At 52.2% G+C, this 22,258-nt stretch overlaps 1 protein-coding gene and 1 pseudogene across 6 annotated transcripts in view; one reads left to right on the top strand and one right to left on the bottom strand.

Annotated features, from left to right (window-relative positions):
* CDC42EP5 (CDC42 effector protein 5) overlaps window positions 1–22,258 on the bottom strand; it is a 92,996-nt gene that overhangs the window by 10,255 nt on the left and 60,483 nt on the right. The gene's annotated exons all lie outside the window — the stretch shown is intronic.
* Window positions 4,265–11,660, top strand: LOC116154666 (leukocyte-associated immunoglobulin-like receptor 2; annotated as a pseudogene).

Here is a 22,258-nt window from a genome sequence, read left to right as displayed (position 1 = left end):
ATCAAGGTTTCCAAATGACCAGGTGCAGTTCCCTCCTCCTCTGCCCTCAACCCCACCAGGTAAAATTCTTGGGATTTACTGCAGGTTCTCAGAAGGAAAGGATTATTTTGGTAATTCGCCAAGCTGAGGAAATAGGGAAGGACCAAGAGATAACTGCTGCAAACTCCTGGCCAAAGTATTCTGAGCCTGGATCTTCCATCTGGTAGTGGGAGTGGGGGATTCCTAAGGTTACTTCTGCCTTGCCCCTAAATGTGGGCAGGTGGGATCGCGGCAAAAGCCCATGCCTAGGTGTCAGGCAGCCCCGGCTTGGAGTCCCAGTTCCAACAACTCTTGCCTGTGCGGTCCCAGGCAAGTCACTTTTCAACTCTTAGCTTAATTTTCTTCATCTGTGTCACACGCCTAAGGAACCTAACAGAAATCCTAGCCAAAATTCATAAAAGCAGCTATCATTACCAAATACAAGCAGTTTCTCAGGCTGTGTCTAGGCATGTGATGAGGATGATAATATGACAGTAGTAACAGCAGGAACACCTCACGTTCCTGAACAAGGGCTCAAAAACATCAGGCACTCTTCTCCACACATCCGTCTACACACTTTTTAGTTTCTCACCAAAGCCCTATGAAGCAGGTGCTAGCATTATCCTGATTTAACAGACGACAAAGTAGAGGCTTGTGAGTGACTCTCCCCAACTCACGTAGTTAATTAAAAGGTAGAAATACGATCACACCCCATGATGCCTGGCTCCACATCCTGCCCTCCTAGCTACACTGCTTGCCTCCTATAAGAAACAGAACATAGTAATCTCTTACCAGCAAGCCTCCAAACATTCTTGTGAAGCAGACACCATTAGTATTGCCATTTTACAGAAAAGCAAAGTGAGCCTCCGAGAGGCGAAATGACATTGCCAAGCACACAGAGCTCAGAAGAATCAGATCTAGGGTTTGAAACCAGCTTGGTGTGACCCCAGTCTGATACCTTTTGGTTATGCCCGATAGCTGGTATCCGGAACCTGGTCTGGTTCTGAAGCAGGTAAGGGAGAACTAACATTGTATAACACCCTGGGCTGTTCCCGTGCTCGTGATGCTGCATGTGGGACCAACGTCCCGAACTTCTGAAGTTTATCGCTATTCGGGATGCACAGATTGTGAAGGGAGTTTGAATCATTGTCACTTTCTGCCATCCCCTGTATTTTTCCAATTTACCATCAGGCTCTGACTGAGTGTCTTTTATTTGACTCCTGCATGATGATTATATAGGTGGACCAAAGATGGGGACTTAGCTGATACTAACTTGCCAACTGGGTTATCAGAAAATGGTGGAGGCTGTGTTGCCCTCATAGACTCTGACCATGGTGCTGAAACTAGACTCAACCGTCACATCCCAATCAGCACCGTGGACAGCAACGGCAGACCCCACCTTCCTGGGGTTGGGTCCTGATGGGTGAAAGGGGAAGAGCGTCTAGACGCAGCTGCGGGGGTGTTGGGGCCACCCAGAGAAGGATCCGGCATCGTTCAGGAGGCCGGGAACTCAATATGAAGACTGACCACAGAATGCTGTCATCTGGAGAAGATAATGTATTTTCTCCTCGACACTGGGGGAGGCAGAGAGGCAGCAAACATGGAAGCACCCTAGGACTTGGCTTGGCCATAATGTTGTCTTTTGTGAATGTATATGGTGAGTGCAGTGAGAACGCATGCATGAAACGTCAGCTGTGTTATCTGCTTTACAAGCATTACATCATTATTTTTTTTCCTATTGCAGAAAATTTTTGTTAGTGGGGCACTAAGAGTAATAGTGAGTGGTGCCACTCCCATTTCCAGCCCTTGATTCTTGGACCCATGAATCCCGGCCATGTGAGAAACAGCAACATATACTGGCTGCTGATTCAGAGTCTATGTAGCCTTCCGAAGGACCTTGCCCCAGCCCTGTGAGGTATTGCTACTTAGCTAATACTGTAACTGAGCTGTCAAAAGGCCACTCCTTCATTCTATCACTCCAGTTGCCCCCAAGATGGTGAGGAACATGGAAAGGCCAGTGAATTCCATGAGCATGGGCCTGTTGCCACACTTCTTTCACTGTGAAGTGAGTTCCTTGGTCAGAATACTGTGTGGGATACCATGATAGTGGATATAGCATTCTGTAAGTCCACAGATGGTAGTCTTAGCAGAAGACAAGGCAAGTTTGGAGGCACAGTAAGTGTCAACTGCAGTAGAAACAAGACGCCCCTTCCAGGATGGGAGTGGTCCAGCCTATCAAACCTGCCACCAGGTAGCCAGCTGCTCGCCCTGGGAAACGGTGCCACATCAGGGACAGTGTTGGGTTCTGCTGTTGACAGTTCAGACTCTCAGCAGTGGCTGTAGCCAGGTCAGCCTGCACCTGCTCCAGATCCATTGGGGTTGCTAAAGCTGTCACCCTACTCAGTCCTCAAGGAGTGAAAACGGGGTTTGTTCCCAGCCAGGAGGGCTATGGAGTGGGGAGCATCCTGCCACTGTCCTGGGAAGTAAGAAGCACCTCGTTTAGTCTTGAATTTTGCCTTCACAGAAATCACTTAGATAAGAGAAAGGAGAAAACTTAATTGTTCCATGAAGGACTGCAATTTTTCTTCTTCCTTTCTTTTCTTTTCTTTTTTTTTTTTTTTTTCCTGTCCAGCTCTTTTATTTTTATTTTTCAATTTTTAGATTTTTTCTAGGGAGAGGTAATTAGGTTTCAAGTGGTAGAGTTTGTGCTTAGCATGCATGAAGTCCTGGGTTCAATCCCCAGTACTTTCATTAAAAAATAAATAAATAAACCCAATTACCTTCCATCCCAAAAAACCAAAAACAAACAAAAATAAAAATAAACAAAGCATTAAAAAAAAGTTGGTCAGAATCCTACAGTGCACAAGACAGCCCCCACCACAGAGAATAATGCAGCTCAAAACATCAATAGTGCCCAGGTTGAGAGACCCTCGCTTATATCCCAGCCTCTAACCAGGTAATGATTCTGGCCTCTTTTCTTGTCATACTCTCACACTAAAGTTTTGCTCTAGACACACAGAATTTAAAGCAAATGCACGGAGGAACTCTAATTTGAAAAGATACAAGCTCCCCAGTGTTCATAGCGGCACTACTTACAACAGCCAAGACATGGAATCAGCCTTAATGTCCATGGACAGATGACTGGATAATGAAGTCATGGTATATTTATACAACAGAATACTACTCAGCCATAAAAAAGAATAAAATAATGCCATTTGCAGCAACATGAATGGATCTGGAGATTGTCATTCTAAGTGAAGTAAGCCAGAAAGAGAAGGAAAAATACCATATGATGTCAGTCATATGTGGAATCTTATAAAAAAAAAAAAAAAGAAAAGAAAAGAAAAGAAAAGAAAAAAGAGGGCACTAACGAACTCACCTACAAAACAGAAACATACTCACAGACATAGTAAATAATCTTACGGTTACTGGGGGACATGGCGTGGGAGGGATAAATTTGGCAGGTTGAGATTTATAAATGTTACCCACTATATATAAAAATAGATAAAAAGCAAGTTTCTTTGTATAGCACAGGGAACTCTATTCAATAGTGTATAATAACTTCTAATGAAAAAGAAAATGAGAATGAATGTATGTACATATATGCATAACTGGGACATTTTGCTGTACACCAGAAATGGACACGCTGTAACTGACTGTACTTCAATAAATAAATAAAGCAAATGCAATGTAATTCCTCATAGTTTACCGAAGTCAAAACTAGTTCTGTTTGCTCAGAATCCATGTTCAAAAAAAAAAACAAAATCCCCCCTTCATATTACCATCAGGCTGAATCCTTGGTTTACTACCAGAATTGCCATTTGAGGAATATTGGTTGCTATCTCACACCCATCTGGCCCCAAGCCCAGGGCCAGCTTCCAGGCCACTCAATCCCTTTAGGATTTTGCATATGCTGCTGCACCAGCCTGCCCTTCCCTGGTTCCAATGTCACTGGGGGGAGATGGGAAGACAACCCATGTAGTAGGATATTTTAAATGCACTCAACAACTTGCTGCAAATGTAACATATATCATAGTATTAAATACTTGCAGGAGGATCAGGGACTTCCCATTATAAATATGAGGAAATGTTGGCATTAAATGGTACAATGCTTTGCCAAAGAATGGACGGTTGTTGTGTGGAGCTGAGACTGACAGTCAAGTCAGCTTGCCGCACAAACCCATGTTCTGATTGTCCCATTGAGAATGAGGCTCCCCGTCAGGCGGTGCGTCAGGAGATGAGTTCAAGCTCCTGATTTGGAAGCCAGGTCTCCCCTCTGTCTCATCAGCGGGAAGTGTGGAAAGGAGGGGAGAGGGAGCTCTTCCCCTTTGTGTGAGGCAGCTGATCTGGAAACCCCACGAAGGGCCCCCGGCCAGCACACCCTCTTCTCTTGTGTCATCTGCAGGCTCTGTCCTTCCTCCACAAACGCCAGGACGGCGCCGGCTGCAGGGGCTGAGCCATGTCCCTCCATCCCACCGGCCTCCTGGGCCTCGGTGAGTCCTGGAGCGGAGGGGCAGGATTCCGGGGAGAAAGGGGTCTGCCTCCCAGCTCAGTGCTGACTCCAGCCCAGGAGACGCTGGGACCCTCGGGGAGCAGGTGGAGCCCCCAGGTCTATCCCCTCAGCTCTGGCCAAGACGGAAGTCTGACCATGGAAGGTTCAGTCCTAGAAACGGGTACCTGGGTGTGGGGTTGAGTTTTCAGACTGCGAGGGGCTGGGGGGGGAAGATGCCTGCTTGAAAGCGGGGCTTGGGGGTTATGTAATGTGAGGAAGGGGGGCTGGAAGTTATGGGAAGATGGCCCCTGTTTCCTCCCCAAGCCCTCTGTGACTGCAGCCCCGGGAGGAACCCAGGCGGAGGGTGTTTTTCTCATTGGACCTTCCCTTCCAGTGCTCCTTCTGGGCCAGACGATCTGCGCACAGGAGGGTGAGTCTTCTCCCCGACCCCCCCCCCACACACACACACACCCAGGACAGATCCAGATGGTAGACGGGAGTGTGTGCTGATCCTGGGGAGGGGGCTGGGGACCCTGACCTAGAGCCTGAATTGCACATAACCCTCCCCCAGGCCCCTCCCCCATTCTCCACCTCTGCCCCCGATGGTCCCACGGAGACAGTTCCGGTCCCTCAGGACCAGGCTGAGCCCACGAGCTCTCCCCACACAAGCCCGGAACCCCCTCGGCAGCCCCTGGGCCGAGGACACGACCTCGCCAGGGCAGAACCTGAGACTCGTCCTTGACCCCGTCTTCTCCATCCTCCCGGACACAACACAGCCCCGGGGATGCGGTGTTAAATGACCGTTTTAAAGTTTTGCTTACATTTTACCATATGTATACTTTTTACTTTCATTTTCCTGAGAGGCCCCTCACAGCTGATCTGCAGGCAGACTGAGACCCAGGCCTCCCTCTGCTCTGCGTCTGTCTGTCCCCACGAGCTCAGGCCCACTCCTCTCTCACATCTTGGTTTTCTTTCACTTTGTAAATGCCGTCTTCCCACTCAGCTCCGGGCCTCCTCACAGGCCGACTTCTCCACCCTGAGTGCCCGCTTGCCCCCCAGCCCTCAGCTCGGCTGATCCGCACCTGACCTCTGACGTCCCAGAGGCGGGCAGCCCTGCCTCCCGCCGGCCCCGCGATGCCCACGCTCGCCCGAGGGCACGTCGCACGCTTGTACCCGTGGACTCGCACACTTTCAGCCCCAGGACGGCAGGGACCCGGGGGTGTTTCTCGTATCTGAAGCCAGCGGCGCAGGGAGGCACCTGCACGTGGATGGACGGGAACTGAGACGTGGCTGAAGGAGACAACGAGTGAATGAAGGAGAGAGTGGGCGAATGGGCGGCTCTCCAGCCCCCTGCCCCTACCGGGGGTTTTGCTGACTGCGAGGCCAAGTTCCTGTTTCAGGGCTTCAGACCCTCCCCCCCCCCCCCCCCGCCTCCAGCCTGGTTGAGACAGATGGCGTTTCCAGAGCCTCAGTCACAGGAAACGGAAACAAGCTGAGACGAGGGTAGAAAATACAGAGAGAACCCAGGGATGGCTGCTGGCTGCCCTGAGGACTCGCTCTGGAGACGGGGCTCCTCAGCTGCTGGGGTCTGTGCTCCGCTCCTCCTCACCCCCTGCCCGCACTTCAGCTGCGGCTTTGCAGCCTGAGCCCCACACCCCTCACGGTGCCCCCCACCCCAGGACTGGCAGCTGCCCTCCAGACCCAGCCCGGGTCATTCCTGCCACCCGGCCTCCTGCTTCCTTGTCCCAGGAGCAACCCTGTCTTTCCTGTCCTGTGCGGCCCTCCCGGCCCTCGCTGTCCCCCTAGAGTGGCCGTGGGCTGGGAGGGAGCCACCCCCCTGGGCAGACATGCCTGGGACCCAGCCTGCTCTCACCCCTCCCATGTCACCCTGAGCAAGATGTGACCAAGTCTTGGTCCTTAAGTCAAGTGAGGGAAGTAACTCTGCAGTGATGGGAATTCATGTGCTCATAGAATGGGCATGGGGGGGGGGTCTTTTGTGGAGGATGATGGAAATGTTATAGAATTGGGTTGTGGTGATGGTGGTTGCACAGCTTTGCAAGGTTCCTTAAAAAAAAAAAAAGGTGACCTGAGCCAGTAAAACAGGTGAATTGTGTGATGTGATCATTTCCACATAATGAACCCTGAGTTCCAGCTCTCAGCCCTCCTGAGGATGCTGCCCAGACCCTCCATCTCAGCTGAGCCAAACTCTGTGATCCCCAGGGGCCGGCCTTGACCATCGTGTGCCGGGGCCCGGCTGGGGTTGAGACATTTTGCTTGGAGAATGAGGAGGATACAAATGACTTCAAGGATACGCGTGCCAGCTCTCCACTTGGTCCCCACCAGACAGAGGCCAGATTCCTCATCCCGGCTGTGAGTGAAGGCACTGCCACGCACTATCGCTGCCGCTACATAAAAGAGCATGTCTGGTCTGAGCCCAGTGAGTCCCTGGAGCTGGTGGTGACAGGTGAGGTCCTCTCTGCTGCCCTCAGACTTGCCCAGGTCCCTGGTCCCTGGTCCCTGTCCCCAGCTGTGTCCTCTGTCTGTAGACTCCCTCGCCCTTCTGTTGGCCCATCAAACCCTCTGGTTCCCTCTCCCCTCTGCACCCACGTCCTTCTGCCTTCACACCTGGCTCAGATCCCTGGACCCTGGTCTCATCTGGACACAGCCCCAGCACCAGGGTGGGCGCAGAACTGGCCCTGCTGGGCTGGTGGGGAGTGGGCCTCCAGAGATGGGGTGGGACAGAGGTGGGACTCAAGGGAACCTGTGTCTTGATCCCCAGGGTGGTGTTCCACTGGGCAGGATCTGTGTGGTCCCAGGAGTTGTGTCTCTGTGATGTGGTCCATCGTTTGCTGGGCAAGCCACATGGACGAGGGCAGCTGCTGACCAGGGCTGCATGGTTCTTTGGGGGACTTTGGGGATGAGGTCATCCCTGTCCCTGTGTGTGATCAGCCTCCAAGATGTCCCACAGTCAGGATCCACGGGGATCCCCTTAGGGCGGGATAGAGGGAGAGAAGGAGGGAGGCCTTCTCCCCTTAAAGCCTGTGTCTCCTCTCCCATTTTTCTTTATTCTGCTGTGACACACAAATGCCATAAATAAGATGCCCAGTGGCCCCCTGCTCCAGGCTTGGGCATATCCACCTAGGTAATGTGACTCTGTGAGACCCCCCACTGACCTGGGGGAAGCTACAGGTGCACAGTGGCCCCTGTAGGTGAAGTCAGCCCTTGGAACGCTTGAGCCCGTGGCCACGTGAGTGGCTCTGCCCATACTGTTTGTTTTCCATGCCCGAGATCAGCTGCTTGGTGCTAAGGTAGCGAGTGGGGCAGGAGATTCTGAGGGAGTGTGCAGCTGCCCATAGGAGAGGAAGCAGAGACAGTGCCAGCCCTGAGCCCCCCAGTGTCTCCCTGTCCCCCTTCCCAGGAGTATACATGGTGCCATCTACACTTTAGAGGTGGAGAGACAGAAGCAGCTGGGCTGACACTGTGGAGGGGGAGGGACCAGGCTCGTGGGACAGAGCTAGGGGCTTGGGCTCAGTGCTCCTACCGCCTGTTCACAGGAGTCCCTGGACATCAGCGCCCCCACAGGGGGCCCCCTTGTTGGCTGGAGAACAGCCAACCTCAGCCTGGGACGTCCCCTCCTAGGGGCTCGGCCGGGGAGTGGGCAGTGGGGTGGCCCCTCAGCCTGATCTGTTTGCAGGCAGGCCTGGCTTTGGGGGTCAGGGACTGACAGTCTCTGAGTATTAGGCCCAGACTCATTGTTCCAGCTCAGCACACCAGACAGGATGTGTGGACCCTCAAGGAAGGGGTTTCCTGTGGGGAGACCCAGAGACAGTGACAGCATCAGAGAGAGAAGCTGCATCAAGGCGGAGTGTGTGTGTGTATGTGTGTGTGTGTGTGTGTGTGTGTGTGTTTCCGTGTGTCTGTATCTGTAGATAGATAGACAGACAGACAGATAGATGGATAGATACATATGTATAATATGTGGGTATGGTTTCAAAATATGTTGAACTCCATGAGGACCACCATGATGTGATTATATGTTGACGGCATCCTCTAAGGAGACACAGGTCGTGGCTGCGCACCCTTGATGGGCTGTGGGTCATGCATCCTGCATCCCCTGAGCAGATGCTGCCTCATGCGGGCACAGGTGCTGTGGATGAGAACCAGCAGAGCCGAGTCCCCAGCCTGTCGGACTGACCTGCCGCCTGTCTGCCTCCCTGTCAGTGTGACAGTGACAGCAGTCCAGTGGCCCCCACTGTCTGCACCTCAGTTTGTCCAGCTGTCTGCCTAGATTCCTATGTCATCTTCTGTGTCTGGTACTTGAATGGGACCTTCCAGGAGAAGAAGAGCCCAGCGTGAGGCCTCCTGGACCTCCCATCCTCCCTGCCCTGTCCCCAAGTTCCTGGGGGCTGTGGTCCTGCCTCAGTTTGTCAATGTCTGTGAGGATCAAGGCTCTGACCTGAGAGGGAGGCAACTTCCCCATGTGCCTGTCCCCTGAGGTCTTAGCAGGACTTCCAGATCCTGGAGTTCTGACCATCACCACCCTCACAGGAGGCAGGCTCTCAGGGTCCCACTGGAACTGGGGACTCTTGCACAGGACCCCGTCCCAGCCCTTTGAGCTCCTGGGGTCTTCACTGAATTCTCCCAGCCGTGGCCCAGGGGACCCTGGATGTTGAGAAGGAGGAGACTTTCCAGGGCAAGGTGAGCTGAATTGTACTTCCCCTCTTAGGAGTGCAGACCCAGGGGTGGGCCTCCCTCTGTTCCACTCCCTGGTCCTTCACCCAGAGGCCCGGGTGCTCCTGAAGCTACAAGTGGAGGCAAGGGGGAAGCACAAAAGTGGACCAGGCGGTGAAGGCGGTGAAGGCGCTGGGCTGAGGTGGGCACAGCAGAGGCGGCTCCGCCCCCCTGCAAGCTCAGGATCCCGGGAAGTCGCAGCCCCTCGCCTCAGAGCCAGGTCTGCAAGCTCAGGGCTGGGGGCCCGGGAGGGACAGTGGGCAACACAGAGGTCCCAGCTTTCAGCCCCTGCCGCTTCTCCCAGCTGGCGGGACGGACACTCACCAGCAGTGAAATCTCCTTGCATCCTCCTCCAGCAGAAGAACTTTCACTCCCGGGGGCTTGAGATCCAGGAAGGGGGAGACTCTCACTAGATCCCTGATCCAAGTTCTATCAAAGGCAGGTCTGAATTTGCCAGCTTTGCCCCGCCCTCGGGGCCTCTGGCTGTGAGACCTGGGGGGTCAGGTAGAAGGGATCCAGGGGAGACAGGGCCTGCAATTCCCCAGTGCAGGGAGGGTCTCGGGAGGGCTCAAGATGCTGAGGTCAGCCTGAGAAGGGGGGAGGCTGTCCCGGACTGTCATCAGCTCTCTCCGACTCCTAGGCGCCCCCAGTGAAAGCATCCCCACCCCCGCCCCACAGCCTCTGGCTCCCAGACAGGTATGTCCCTTGGGGCCGTGCCTAGGGAAATGCTGGCCAGGGACAGGCCCTCCAGCCACGAGGGGGCATGCTCCTCTCGGTGGCCCTGGGCAGGGCTGGGTCTTGTCCACCTGTCAGTGACACCCCTGTCCTCTGCTTCCAGCCCCCACCTCTAGGATCACACAGTGGGGAACTGTGTCCGCACAGGCGTGGCCGGTGTGGTCTTGCTGATCCTGGAGGCGATTCCGGCAGAAGCTGGGCGCAGCCGGCTCAGGTCCCGGCACGGACCACAGGGATGGAGACAGGAGAGCACCCAGCAGAGGGCCCAGACCCCAGCGCCGGAGGGACACTCCCTCGGAGGCTGGAGGCTGCAGAGACCCAGTGCCCAGCACAGGCTGCGCCCTCCACGGGGAACCCCGTCAGGAGCTGCCCTGCGAGACCACAGCGCCGTCCTCAGAAGCACCTGGGCTGCGGGGGTGATGCATCCGGGGCCCTCCTGGGTTTGTTAGTTCCCAGTCTCCAGGATTCACCTCCACAACTGACGTTTATAATCACAGCCCCTCGCCCCACTCCTTCCTGGTCCCCCTTTCCTCCAGGTTACGAGACAGGACCCCCTGCCCCTCCAGCCTCTGCCTCCGCCTCCTCCTGCAGCATTTCAGAAGCTCCAGCCACTTCCCCAGAGTCCCCTTCTCTCCCACTGGTGACGTCAGCATCTGGGGTTTCCTTCTGCATCCGAGTACACGACTCCCACTGGGGCTTCCCACCCCCCTCCCTCCTTCTGGAGCCCCCACATGCCCCACTGCCTCTGGGAGCCTGGAACGTGTGGCTCCAGACCCTGGCTGCCAGCGACCCCTGTCACCTGCCTTACCCGGGGAGGCGCGAACCGCACCTGCCCTGGGCCTCCCCGCGTCCTGGAACGGCCTCTGCCTTCCCTGGTCTGTAGCCTCCTGATGTCTGCACTGTTTTGGGTCAAAAGTCCAGGAAAGAAATGCACATCAAAACCGCAGTAACTCACCCCCAAACAGTCATTAGGACAAAGGGGAAATAACAAGAGTTGGAAAGGACGTGGAGCAGTCACCCCTCGTGCGGTGCTGGTGGGAAAGCAAAGAGGTGCGGCCTCTGCGGAAAGGGATGCGGCGGCTTCTCAAAACTTAGCCGCAGCGTCACTATGCGATCCAGCAACCCCACTCGTACATGTGCCAGAAAAAAGAGGAAAGAGGGCGGGGTGCCAGCACAGCCTCGTATCCTCGGGTCGCAGGCGCGTCGCTCACGGTAGCGAACGTGACCACAAGCCTCCTCACGGTGGGACTGGCAGTAGCAGCATCAGCATCGGGGAGAGGCACTCAGCGGTGCTGGCTTCAAAGGTGGAGGAAGAGGCCCAGGGCAAGGGATGCTGGAAAAGGCGCCTACGTGGATGCCTTCACCCTCCTGAGCCTCCAGGAGTGAATGCAGCCCTGCAGGTGCCTTGGTGTCAGCCCACGAGACCCATTTCCAACTTCCGACCTCCAGAAGTGGGAGGGGAGAGATCTGAGCTGTAAGGCACCATGTTTGTGCTAATTTGTTGCAGCAAAATCTCGCCGCCTGCTGTCCCACACTCTGCGGTGTCAGGAGGGCCTCAAGCTTCTGGAATCTGACGTCAGTGCAGAGCTTTCCTATGAGCTGACTCACCAGCGATCTTTCTTCGGAAACCTCTGACCGGCAGGGTCAGCCTGGATGACGACGGGCTTCCTCTGGGAGGCCCTGAGGTGGTGGTGGCAGGGTGGGGGGGGTGGGGGGTGGGCGGTTCCGCACGACATCCCAGTGTGGCCGGGATGCAGGAGTCCCACTGTATCCTCCGTGTCAGGCAGGGCTGAGCCGGACGGTTCTCCCCGCCCTCCCCTTCCTCGGCAGACAAGTGGATGGTGAGGCGAAGGCTCGCTTTGCTTGAATGCGAAGCTGCTCCTCTTCAGGCTCTGAGCCCCGAGCCCGCCTTTCCGCTCCTCTGACTCTGTGTCAGTCTCAGGGAGCAAAGGGGGCTCCCAGGATGCGTGCTGCCTGCAATGGCCCCCTGCCTCCTCGGCGAAGTGGGGAGTGTCATCCTGTAATTCTTGGTGCCCAGCTTCCCAGACTTGGCCGTCAGAGGCCCTCTCAAGCTGCCTGCTGTGCTTTCAGAGGGGCACTTTTTCCCTACTTGGCCACTGTCTTGCTTGCTAGGTTCAAATGCTGTCCCAGGCATATGGTGTATTCCTCCCGCCCTAACCAGGAATTCCCCCTTTTCTGAAAGCGTTCTTGGGAAATGTTCAGAAAACAAGATCTGAGGGTTAAGTGACTTCAAGGGGTTGATTTGAAACAGAGTCTGCCAGAACTCTCTCCAGCAGAGATGGGTTTATTCAGGAGAGACAGAGAATTACAATTTGGTGTCTGTATCCGTGGCGAGCCACGTGAAGTTCCAAGTGGGCAAGGGAGGGAGGGAGATGCTTTGACAGAGGGGCAAAGGGACTGGGGGGGGGTTGCAGTAAACAAAGAGTCCATGCTTTTCACTGGCTGAGTCCTTGCCAGGGAAGCAGGGGAACCCTTCACCCTCCTGTTGGGCAATGTTATCGATTCCAGGACGTGAGAGCTCCTCTTGCTGGTCCTCTGACTCTAATTGAGGTTCCTGTTGATTAATTTTTTACAAAGCCTAGAAGATTTTGTTCCTAATGGACCACTTAGTATTCAGGGAGGATGCAAAGTGCAAATTCATACAGATATGTCCAACCCTCATGTAACATTATTACCTTTTAATGTCATTCTTGTGTCTCATATTTAAAACCCCAACTCCTAGTAAGTTAACATGTTTTTTTTTCTCTTTTTTTGCTTTTCCGTGGGTCACTATTGTTCACTGGGTATCAGTGGATTTTTGTTCTGTGTTTATATTCATGTCGGGGGTGCTTTCCCCACCTTGTTGGATTTAGCTGTGTGTTTTGGAATGTGTATCATATTTATATATTTTAGAATTGAAAACTCTGCTGGAAAACGAGCTGCTGGACAACAAGCAGCTAGAAAAGAAGCCACTGCGAACTTTCCACGAGCTTAATAAAGTATTACGTTCACGCTTGCTTGCTTAAAGTGCACGTGCTGGCTTTGTTTTCATGTTTTGCGCAGGAGATGGTCTGTAGCACGTATTATGCTAAAGAACCTGTGTGGTGAGCAATCCTGACATTGAGCATAAGGGCACGAAGGAGGCAGATGTGTCCTTAGGGTGAAACAGCGGACGGGCCTGGAAAGCCCGATCGTCCATGAACAGAACTTTCTTTGGCAGGAAAGCATGCTGCTGAACCCAGGGCAAGAATCTGCTATCTCAAGACGTCCCGGAGGCAGTGACAGGATAGACTCAGAAATGATGCAGACCCCGAGGAGGGTGACTGTTCCTAGAAGGGACAGGCCTGAAATTAATCAGTTAAGCAGCCAGCAGAACCTCGTGCTTCTCGCCTGGATTATCTGAAGCCCCAGCTCCTTGATCGCATTTTTTCCTGAGCTGTGTACTCCTAATAAATATGCTGTCAACCAGGCTTCAGGCGCTCTAGATCCACGAGATCTTGCGTCCCCTGGTCCCATCTTTGCTCGTTTTACTTTGTCTCTTTGTTCCTTAAGTCTTGTGTTGTCCGTCCTCAGACACGGTCCCGAGCTGCGCTGGACGCAGCAAAACTGTATAAAACTAGAAATTCAGACACGGCGCACTTCATCCTGTCCCCCCACGTATGGGAGGTAACTAATTTTGCTAGTTTATGGTTTTCAGAATGAAAATTGATATGTGGCGGGGGGAAGGCGCAGCTCAGTGCTAGAGTGTGTGCTTAGCGTGCACGAGGCCCTGGGCTCAACCTCCAGCACCTCCATTCGAACAGATAAGTAAAACAATAAATAACCTAATTACCTCCCCCTTCAAAAAATAAATAAAATACAAATAAATCAATCTATAAAATACTGTTTAAAAAGTACGCATGCAAACAAACAAAAAATAAAGTCGAAAAGAAAAAAATTTAAAAAGAAAATTGGTACGTGAAAAATACGTAAGCCCACGTAATCGTATTTTACCTACTTTCTTAAAAACAGCATATTGTACCCACTGCTCTGTACCTTGCTTTCTGCGTGTCTAGTTTCCTGTTCCTGCTGCAACAAAGTGTCACAAACTTCGTGCATTAAAACAGCTCATGTTTATGGTCCGGCTGTGCCGTAGCTTGGAACTGTGACGCGGGTCCCTTTGTGCTGAAGTGAAGTATCCACAGGGCTGTGCGCCTGCTGGGGGCCTCGCCTTTCCCAGCGTCCACAGGCTGCGGACATTCCTCCGACCACGGCTCCTCCTCCGTCTCCAAAGGTGACAACGGCAGGTCAATTTCTCCTCATGTCACGTCTCGCCGACCCCGTTTTCAACATCACATCTCTTTCTCTGACCCTCGGCCTCCTGTCTCCTCTCCCACGTTCAAGGGCCCTGGTGCTCACACTTGGGGTCCACTTGGAGAATCCAAGACACTCTCCTCTCAAGATGCTTGATTTAATCAGCAAGTCTCTTCTGCCAGGTGGGGAAAGCAGTCACAGCCCCTGGAGTTTCGGACACCCCGAGCCCGCCCCCCTCTGTGTTCTGGAAGTCAGGGCACAGCGGCGCACGTCAATCCTCGTCACTACGTTTGTGGATGCTTTGTCTCTCAGGGGCCCGCCCAAAATGATTTCCTTTCTTTGGTTTTGACAAACAGAGCTTTGATGACACAAATGACACCAACGTCCCTCGGTCTTGGTCAGACATCTTCACACAGACTCCCCGAGAGAACGTGGGTGAGCATATAGTTCAGTGGTTTTACGAAACTCGTGCTGTTCCTTTTTTCCAGTCCTGCCGGCCACGTGGGAGAAGACTGTCCCCACCCCCTTCCCGGCAGGACTTGTGGTCAACTTTCAGAGAAGCCCCAACTCACAGAAGAGAAACACTATCTCTGTGCATCTTTCAACTGAACTTCTCATATCAACGGCCTGAGCATCTGTTCTTACGACTAAACGTCGTCTGTGTATCACTGATCTGAACTTCTCCTTGAGGTCTTTTTATTCGCTTCAGAGTTTCGCTTTATGGTAACAGCTGTAACGAGGCAGACATACAGCTCACCCCCTTCAAAGCGTACGAGTCAATGTTTTAAGCACTCACAGACTTGCACAGCCACCACCTCCACGATCCATCTTAGACCATTTCCATCAGCCCCGCAGGAAGTCCCCGTCCATCGGCACTCGCTCCTGTTTGCCCCCGCTCGCCTCTCTGTGTCTGCAGACTTGCCTGTGCTTCATAAGCCGTATCGGTGGACCCATAACCACACGTGGTCTCGTGTGGCTGGTCCCTGTCACTCAGCAAAGTGCTTTCACGGCTGTGTTGTAAGCACATGTCAGTGCTGTTCATTTCTGTTGCTGGCGGACATTCCACGCTCTGCACAGACCGCATTTTATTCATCCATTCATGATTTTACCCATTATTTTCAGAAATAATAGGTTTTGCCCATTTATTTTCTGTTCTACTACCATATTGGTGGTTGCCAAGGGCATGGGGGGAAGGACCAATGGAGATGACTGCTTAACGGGTTTGGGATTTCCTTTTGGGATGGTTAGAAAGACTCAGAGGGCGGTGGGGAGGGTGTAGCTCAGGGGCAGAGCAGGTGCTTAGCATGCACGAAGTCCTGGGCTCAGTCCCCAGTACCTCTGTTAAATAAAAAGTAATAGTAATAAATAAATAAATCTAACTACTTCCCTCCCCCCAAAAAAACCCCAAATAATAAATTTTTTAAAGTCTTGGAACAAGATAAAGGTGTGGGTGGCACAGGATTCTGAATATACTCAATGCTGTGAGTGTAATAAAAATTATCCATTTTATGTCAATTTTATCTGTAATGAGACAAAACATTCTTCTCTCACTGAACAAGATGAGAGTACATGCTTTAGTGCAATACTCACCATCACTTGACTCAATTATCTTTCCCAGCTACGTGAAAAGAGCTCAGCTGTGGACACGACTCCACATCTGGGGAAGATCTGGCCCAGTCTGAAGGGCCCTGCCAGCGACCGCCCTGTTCCTTCCTGTCTTTCCCGCCCCCGCCCTGCTTGGACTCCAGGCACCGCCTCCTCCCATGGGGCGCCTGTTCCCATAAGTGGAATTCATCATCACCGAAAATGCCCAAGTCTTTCCTCCTCCCTCCCCCCTTTTGAATGGCAATGCTCTCATGTGGCATGAACATAAACACTTCGCAGGCATGCACAGGAAGACTGCATCACGTTTCAGTCTGTCACCACTGGCTCCATCCCCCGGTCCCCACACCCAAAGCCAACCACTGACCACACTCTTCTATCTGTTCCCCGAATATTCAGGGTGGTCCTGTACACTTATCTCCTCTGGGTGGACAGTTATCAACATCTTGTAGATGCCGCTCTGAACCATTCTTTTTAGAAACGAATTAATACATTGTAGAGAGTACAATGTATGCTCTGGGAGTGGTGTGTGTAAATCCGTCTTAGACTTTTCAGCATAGTGCTCCCCTGCTTCAGAGTGTCCTCATGGACCTCTTCAGGGCTCTGTAACCTGGCGTTGTGTTAATTTCCAGACTTGCAACATTTCAAACCTCTCTGTGACAAATACCCTTACACACACACACCTAATGCACAGGGCTACGGGGGAACAATTACTCCTTTTCTTCTGGTAAGAGTTTGAGAATAGAACAGCTCAGGCAGAGCTCGCGGGCGTGGAGTTTGCAGTAAATGTTGGCGATCCCTCGTCACGTGGGTCGCTCCTCTTCACCCTTTGGAGTTTGATTTTAAGTCCTTCTCCAAATAAAGCCTTGACCGGTGACCCGACTCAAACAGGTCCTGCCCCTTTAACATCTATTATAATTGTTCAAAGTGTTTAACCAATCCTAAGTGCGCTAAAGATTTTTCTATTCCTACCTCTAACTTATCTGTCATACTTTTTACTCCTTAATCATTGGTCTCCCCACCAGACAACACATTCTTTGAAAGCAGAGGTTGAACATTTATCTTTTATCATCCTTATTGACACGCACAGGCAAGCACGTGCACACACACATACTCCCCCACATTCCTGCACACATGTGTGTCTCTACACAGGTCAGAATATATTTATACACAAATACAACCTGTAAAATAAACTATGTATATAATATGCACATTATAGATGCGTCACACAATGTATTCTCTGCATATTATATAAACATGTAACATGGCATGTGCATACGTGATGCGTGCGACACGTGTACACTGATGTGCGTAAGGAGACAGACAGCCTGCACCTACTGGGGAGGTGAATGAATGAATGAAATAGCAAAGGAAAGTCAGCTGAAGGTCCTTGAAGCAGACTACAGTGAGGGAAGGAACTGGCCAAGGGCGGGCAACGACAGGAGCCCCAGGTTTCCACTCTTTTGTGTTTCTGACCCTCAGGAACCCCTGGGCACCAACCTCTCATCTGTGGCCCAGGATGCCCAGCTGAGGTGGGACTCAGTCAGGACTCTCCTTTCCAGGAGGTTAGGCTCAGCTTGGGCCATTGCTCCAGGCTGGTAAGAGAGCAAGAAAGAGCTAAACTTCAAGGGTTTCCAAATACGTTCCCTCTCAGCTTGTGACACGGGGTGTGGCCAAACCCTTTCCTGTTATTAAGACCCAAAAGCTAAGTCTAAATACAAGGAAATCAGAGCCACGAGGGCTGCTGCCTCACCTGCATTTGCAGAAGCGGTTGTTATGAATGCAGATAAAAGCGCTGGCATGGGGGGAGAGACTGAACAGTGCAGATCCTTGGGGAAATGCTGGGCTGAGAGGCTTTCGGCTGCTCACCTTCTCTGCTTCCTGATTCCCAGGGGCCCTGGTACTATCACCCATCAGCGCAGACTCCAGACTCCACGAGGGATCAGTAAGCTGTCCTGCTCCTCTTGGGGAGCACACGGGGCCTATGACCTGTCCGGGGGGAGGGGGTCTGGCTCCCTGGTCTGGCCGCTGTGTTGACTACGACCTGCCCCCCACTCGCTGCATGACCTCTCCGTCCCATCGTCCCCAGGGCCCCAACTCCAGGTTACACAGTGGAGACTGTCATCCACGTGGGTCTGTCTGGGTTGATCCCAGCGGTGCTGGGGGCTCAGGCGTGGCGCAGTCAGGGCAGGTCCCAAGGCTGAACCAAGAGGTAAACAGAATGGAGACGCACACTTCTCGGGGTTTGCAGAACCTTAGGACAGAGGCACAGAGACAAGGTTGTGATGACAAAGGAGGTTCTGAAGAGCTGCAGGCATGAGCTGTGCGAGCCCTGGTGAGGACGCAACGGCGGGGAAACTACCGTTGGTGCAGGAGGCAACGAGGGGGCGGGAGCGCTCCCTGGAAGAGGCTCCCCCACCCAAACCTTGTCCCGCAGCTTGGTGCCTCCTCCGAGTCTGGATCCTCTTATTCCCCCACCCCACTCTGTCCCCATGAAGAGTCTGTCCCTCAGCCCACTCTGTCTCCTGCTCTGTCCCAACGCTGCGTGTCACAAAGGTCTTCTCTGTAACATCCACATCCCGCTGTGAGCCGCCAGGTCTCCGTGCCCCCAGCCCTGAGCGCGCACACTCGGGTACTGCGGTTCAGCAACTGAGTCAATGGGCCAAACGTAGGTCCAGCCTGGAAGGCGCAGCCCAGGATGGTGTCTCAACACCTCGCCTGCGTTCTGCAGGCTCCTCTCTTCACCAGCTGCTTCCTGCGTGTCTCCTCCCACAGCACCTGGAATCAGCACTCTCCTGCACGACCTCGGGCAAGTGACAGCTGGTCTGTGAGGCTCTGTTGCTTTCCCGTGTGAGGTGGTGATAACGCCTCGTTCAGGGCTGTGGTGTGGATTAAATGGGATTAACTCCAAGGTGATGAACACATATCTGTTGTCACTGATTCTTTGTTTTAATTTAAATATCCACTGTTGGGCAGAGGATGGAACAAGCGGCCTCTCACACACTAGTAGGTGTACAACGGCCTCGGCCAATTTGAGGAGCAGCCTGGACTTTTCTGGTTAAGGGGAAGGGACGTGCAGCTGTGGTCGGGCCGTCTTCCTCCGGGAGATTTGGCCCAGGGGACCCGGTGCGCTTATGCCTGAGGACACAGGCTTGGGAAGTGGGAGAGGGGCACTGTTTCCATGGGCTGAAACTACAAACAACAAAATCCTACCCACTGAAGAAGGACTAAGTGTGTTGGTGTTACCTTTCTACAATGGAATATCACGCAGCAGTTAAAAATTCATGAACTAGGACTACAAACCAAAACGCAAAAAAACAATGCAGATTAATCTTACCAACATAATGGTGAGTGAAAGAAGCCAAAAAGGATGCGCATGTTATTGCCTTGCCAGAAAAAAAAATGTAAGTTTTGAAGCATGCAAAGGCATGAAAGCGATGAAAAAGGGATGAAAGGATTAACCCGATGTCTCGCGACGGTCCCAGCACAGATCGCAGGAGACCCGCGAGGCCGCTGCAGCGCTGGCTGCCTCGTGAACTTGCCTTTGGTCACACCTGCGTTTGAGTGTGGTTGCTATTTATAGTTGATGTTGTTTAATACTCTTTCTGCATGTTTTAGCCTTCTCAATACATAATTCAAAAACCACAGAGATGCACGCGTGCAACTTCAGCACATGGCAGCGGGGGGTCATCACCATGGACGTGACAGCTGGAAACTGCCCGGGACGGCAGAGGGTCTGAGACCTCGACCCAGGCTCAGGTCTGGAGACAATCCAGTGACCTGGCTGGACCTTTAGTACCAACGGCCTGGGCTTGCTGGGGTGCACTTCTGACCTTTACGCTCTCACAGGAAGGGTCAGAGGTCAAGCACTTCACCTCGGTGGTCTGCTACTGCGTGCTGGTACCGAGACCCACGGGTTACTCTCTGGGAACTCTGAGAAAAATCCTTCAACTGAGTATTTCACATTCGACACTCATTAAACTGGGATGGCAGGGTCGCTACCCTTAGAAACCTGCTGCTCCGTGTACACGGGTGATGTATCCACAATGCCGACCCTGACACCGGTTGTCACGCCCCTGTTCAGTGGTGGAGGGATCTGCACTCGCTGGACACATGCGTCTGGTATCTGGCCGGCCAAGTCCTACTGCAGACATCTGGTGGTTTGGTCTCCATACTGCCTTGGGTGACCGAGTGCAGAGCGGGTGTGGTGGTCAGAAAGCTCATGAAATACGCACAGAATAAAATGGAAATCAAGGAAGCCAGTCTGTCCCCCAGCAACCTGGAGATCCTCAGTGCTTTGGAAACGTGGTGTGTGTGGGAAAGAACAGACCAGTTGATGATCAAACAGCATTTTGATGGAAAACTGAATCCATTGCTTTCCTAACCCCCAGAAGACAACCTTAAAACGTGGAGTACTTTTTTAAAAACATGTGGAAGTTCTAGAGCAAATTCACACATTGTCTTTCAGGCAATCCTAGCTTAACATCTTCTTGATCATCTTGTCAACCTAACCTGTCACTGCGCACACAATGAGCACCTTGTAAATGAAGGAAAACAATGTTAAAACACAGAATTTCCCTGTTCAAGGGCCAACAGCCTTTCAACTAAAGGAATTTAAAATAGTCTGTGCTCCATCATCAAACATTCTACAAATAAAAAAGGCTGGGGAGGGTGTGGCGAGAAGGGACCCCTCCTGCACTGTTGATGGGAATATAATTTGGTGCAGCCACTATGAAGAACAGCATGGAGAGTCCTTAGAAAACTAAAAATAGTTACCATACGACCCAGCAGTCCCACTGCCAGGCAACTGTCCAGAGGGAACCTTACTTCAAAAAGTTACCTGCACCCCAGTGTCCACAGCAGCACTATTTACAGTAGTCAGGACATGGGAGCAGCCTAAAGCCCACAGACACACGGATGGATAAAAACGATGTGGTATATACACACACACACAGACACACACATGCACACACATGCACACACATGCACACACATGTACACACACATATACAAACACACACGTACACACATACACATAGACACACACATACACACACATACAATCACACGTACACACATACACACACATATATACAAACACATGTACACACACATACACACACATACACAGACACATGTACACACATACGTACACATACACACATGTACACACATATATACATACACACATATGGACACATACATATACACAGAGACACACACACACACACACACACACACTGAAATACTTCTCAGCCATAAAAGGAATGAACAATGCCATGTGCAGCTACAGGGATGTTTGTAGAGATGATCATACTAAGCACGTCGGACAGAGAAAGATAAATCTCATATGATGTCACTTATATGTGGAACCTTTAAAAAATACTACAAAGGAACTTACTTACAAAACAGAAAACAAACTTACAGTTCCCAAAGGGGAAACGTAAGGGAGGGATAAATGGGAGTTTGTTTATTTATCACCAGGGACACACTGTTACATACAAAACAGATAAACAACAAGGCCCTACTCTGGAGCACAGGGAGCTGTATTCAGTATCTTATGATAATCTCTAATGGAAAAGAACCTGAAAAAGAATATATACACATGTGTGTGTATATATATATCTGAATTACTTTGTTGTACACTTGAAACTAAGACAACATTGTGCATCAAATATATTTCAATAAAAATAAATAAATAAAATGGCGTGTGCAGCAGCGAGCCTCAGTGCGCTCTGACGCTCACACGCTGGGCGTGGGATGGTCAGCCGAGACTAGAAGGTCCCGTCTTCCGTGGGGCCCAGTGCAGTTAAAGAATGGTTTTGAATCAAGCCCAGAATGCATTCTACTCTGAGACAAATTTCCTTTCAGTGCCACTTGACTGACAGTCTGAAGACAGGAGTGAGGACGCCACGCAGACGGGGGAGAAAGCCAGAGACTGGGACAGGCTCGGAGCGCCCCGGCTGCAGGGAGAGTTGTCCACACAGAGAGGCCTCCACAGGCTGGCATTCTGGGGTTCCCCGTGGCACAGTAAACTGGGGCTGACACTGTTCCACTCAAGGTCCTGGGCCCCGCGTATGGGAGCCACAGGGGCATCCTTGAGGGGGGCACTGTCCAGGTGATTTTCAGACCCACAGAGCTGCCAGCCAGAGCTGGCAGGAAATCAGCAGGTCACCCAGAGACATACAAACAGCGGCTAACTTCATGGGCCGGAAAGCCTAGATTCAGGGGGTTCAATGCGGCTTCTGCTACCTTGCCTCCAGCCCACCTGAAGGCCTCCAGGGTCTGAAGACAACTAACTTCACATCCGCGTCAGTCCCCGCTTCCTCACTCCCCGCCCATCCTGAGCTTCAGCTCTGAGGTTAGAAGGTCCTCTCACCCTTTTAA

Source organism: Camelus dromedarius, chromosome 9, assembly GCF_036321535.1.
Source record: "Camelus dromedarius isolate mCamDro1 chromosome 9, mCamDro1.pat, whole genome shotgun sequence".
Lineage (NCBI taxonomy): Eukaryota > Metazoa > Chordata > Mammalia > Artiodactyla > Camelidae > Camelus > Camelus dromedarius.
The sequence above is the reverse complement of the archived record's forward strand: the minus strand, read 5'-3'. Positions and strand labels throughout refer to the sequence as shown.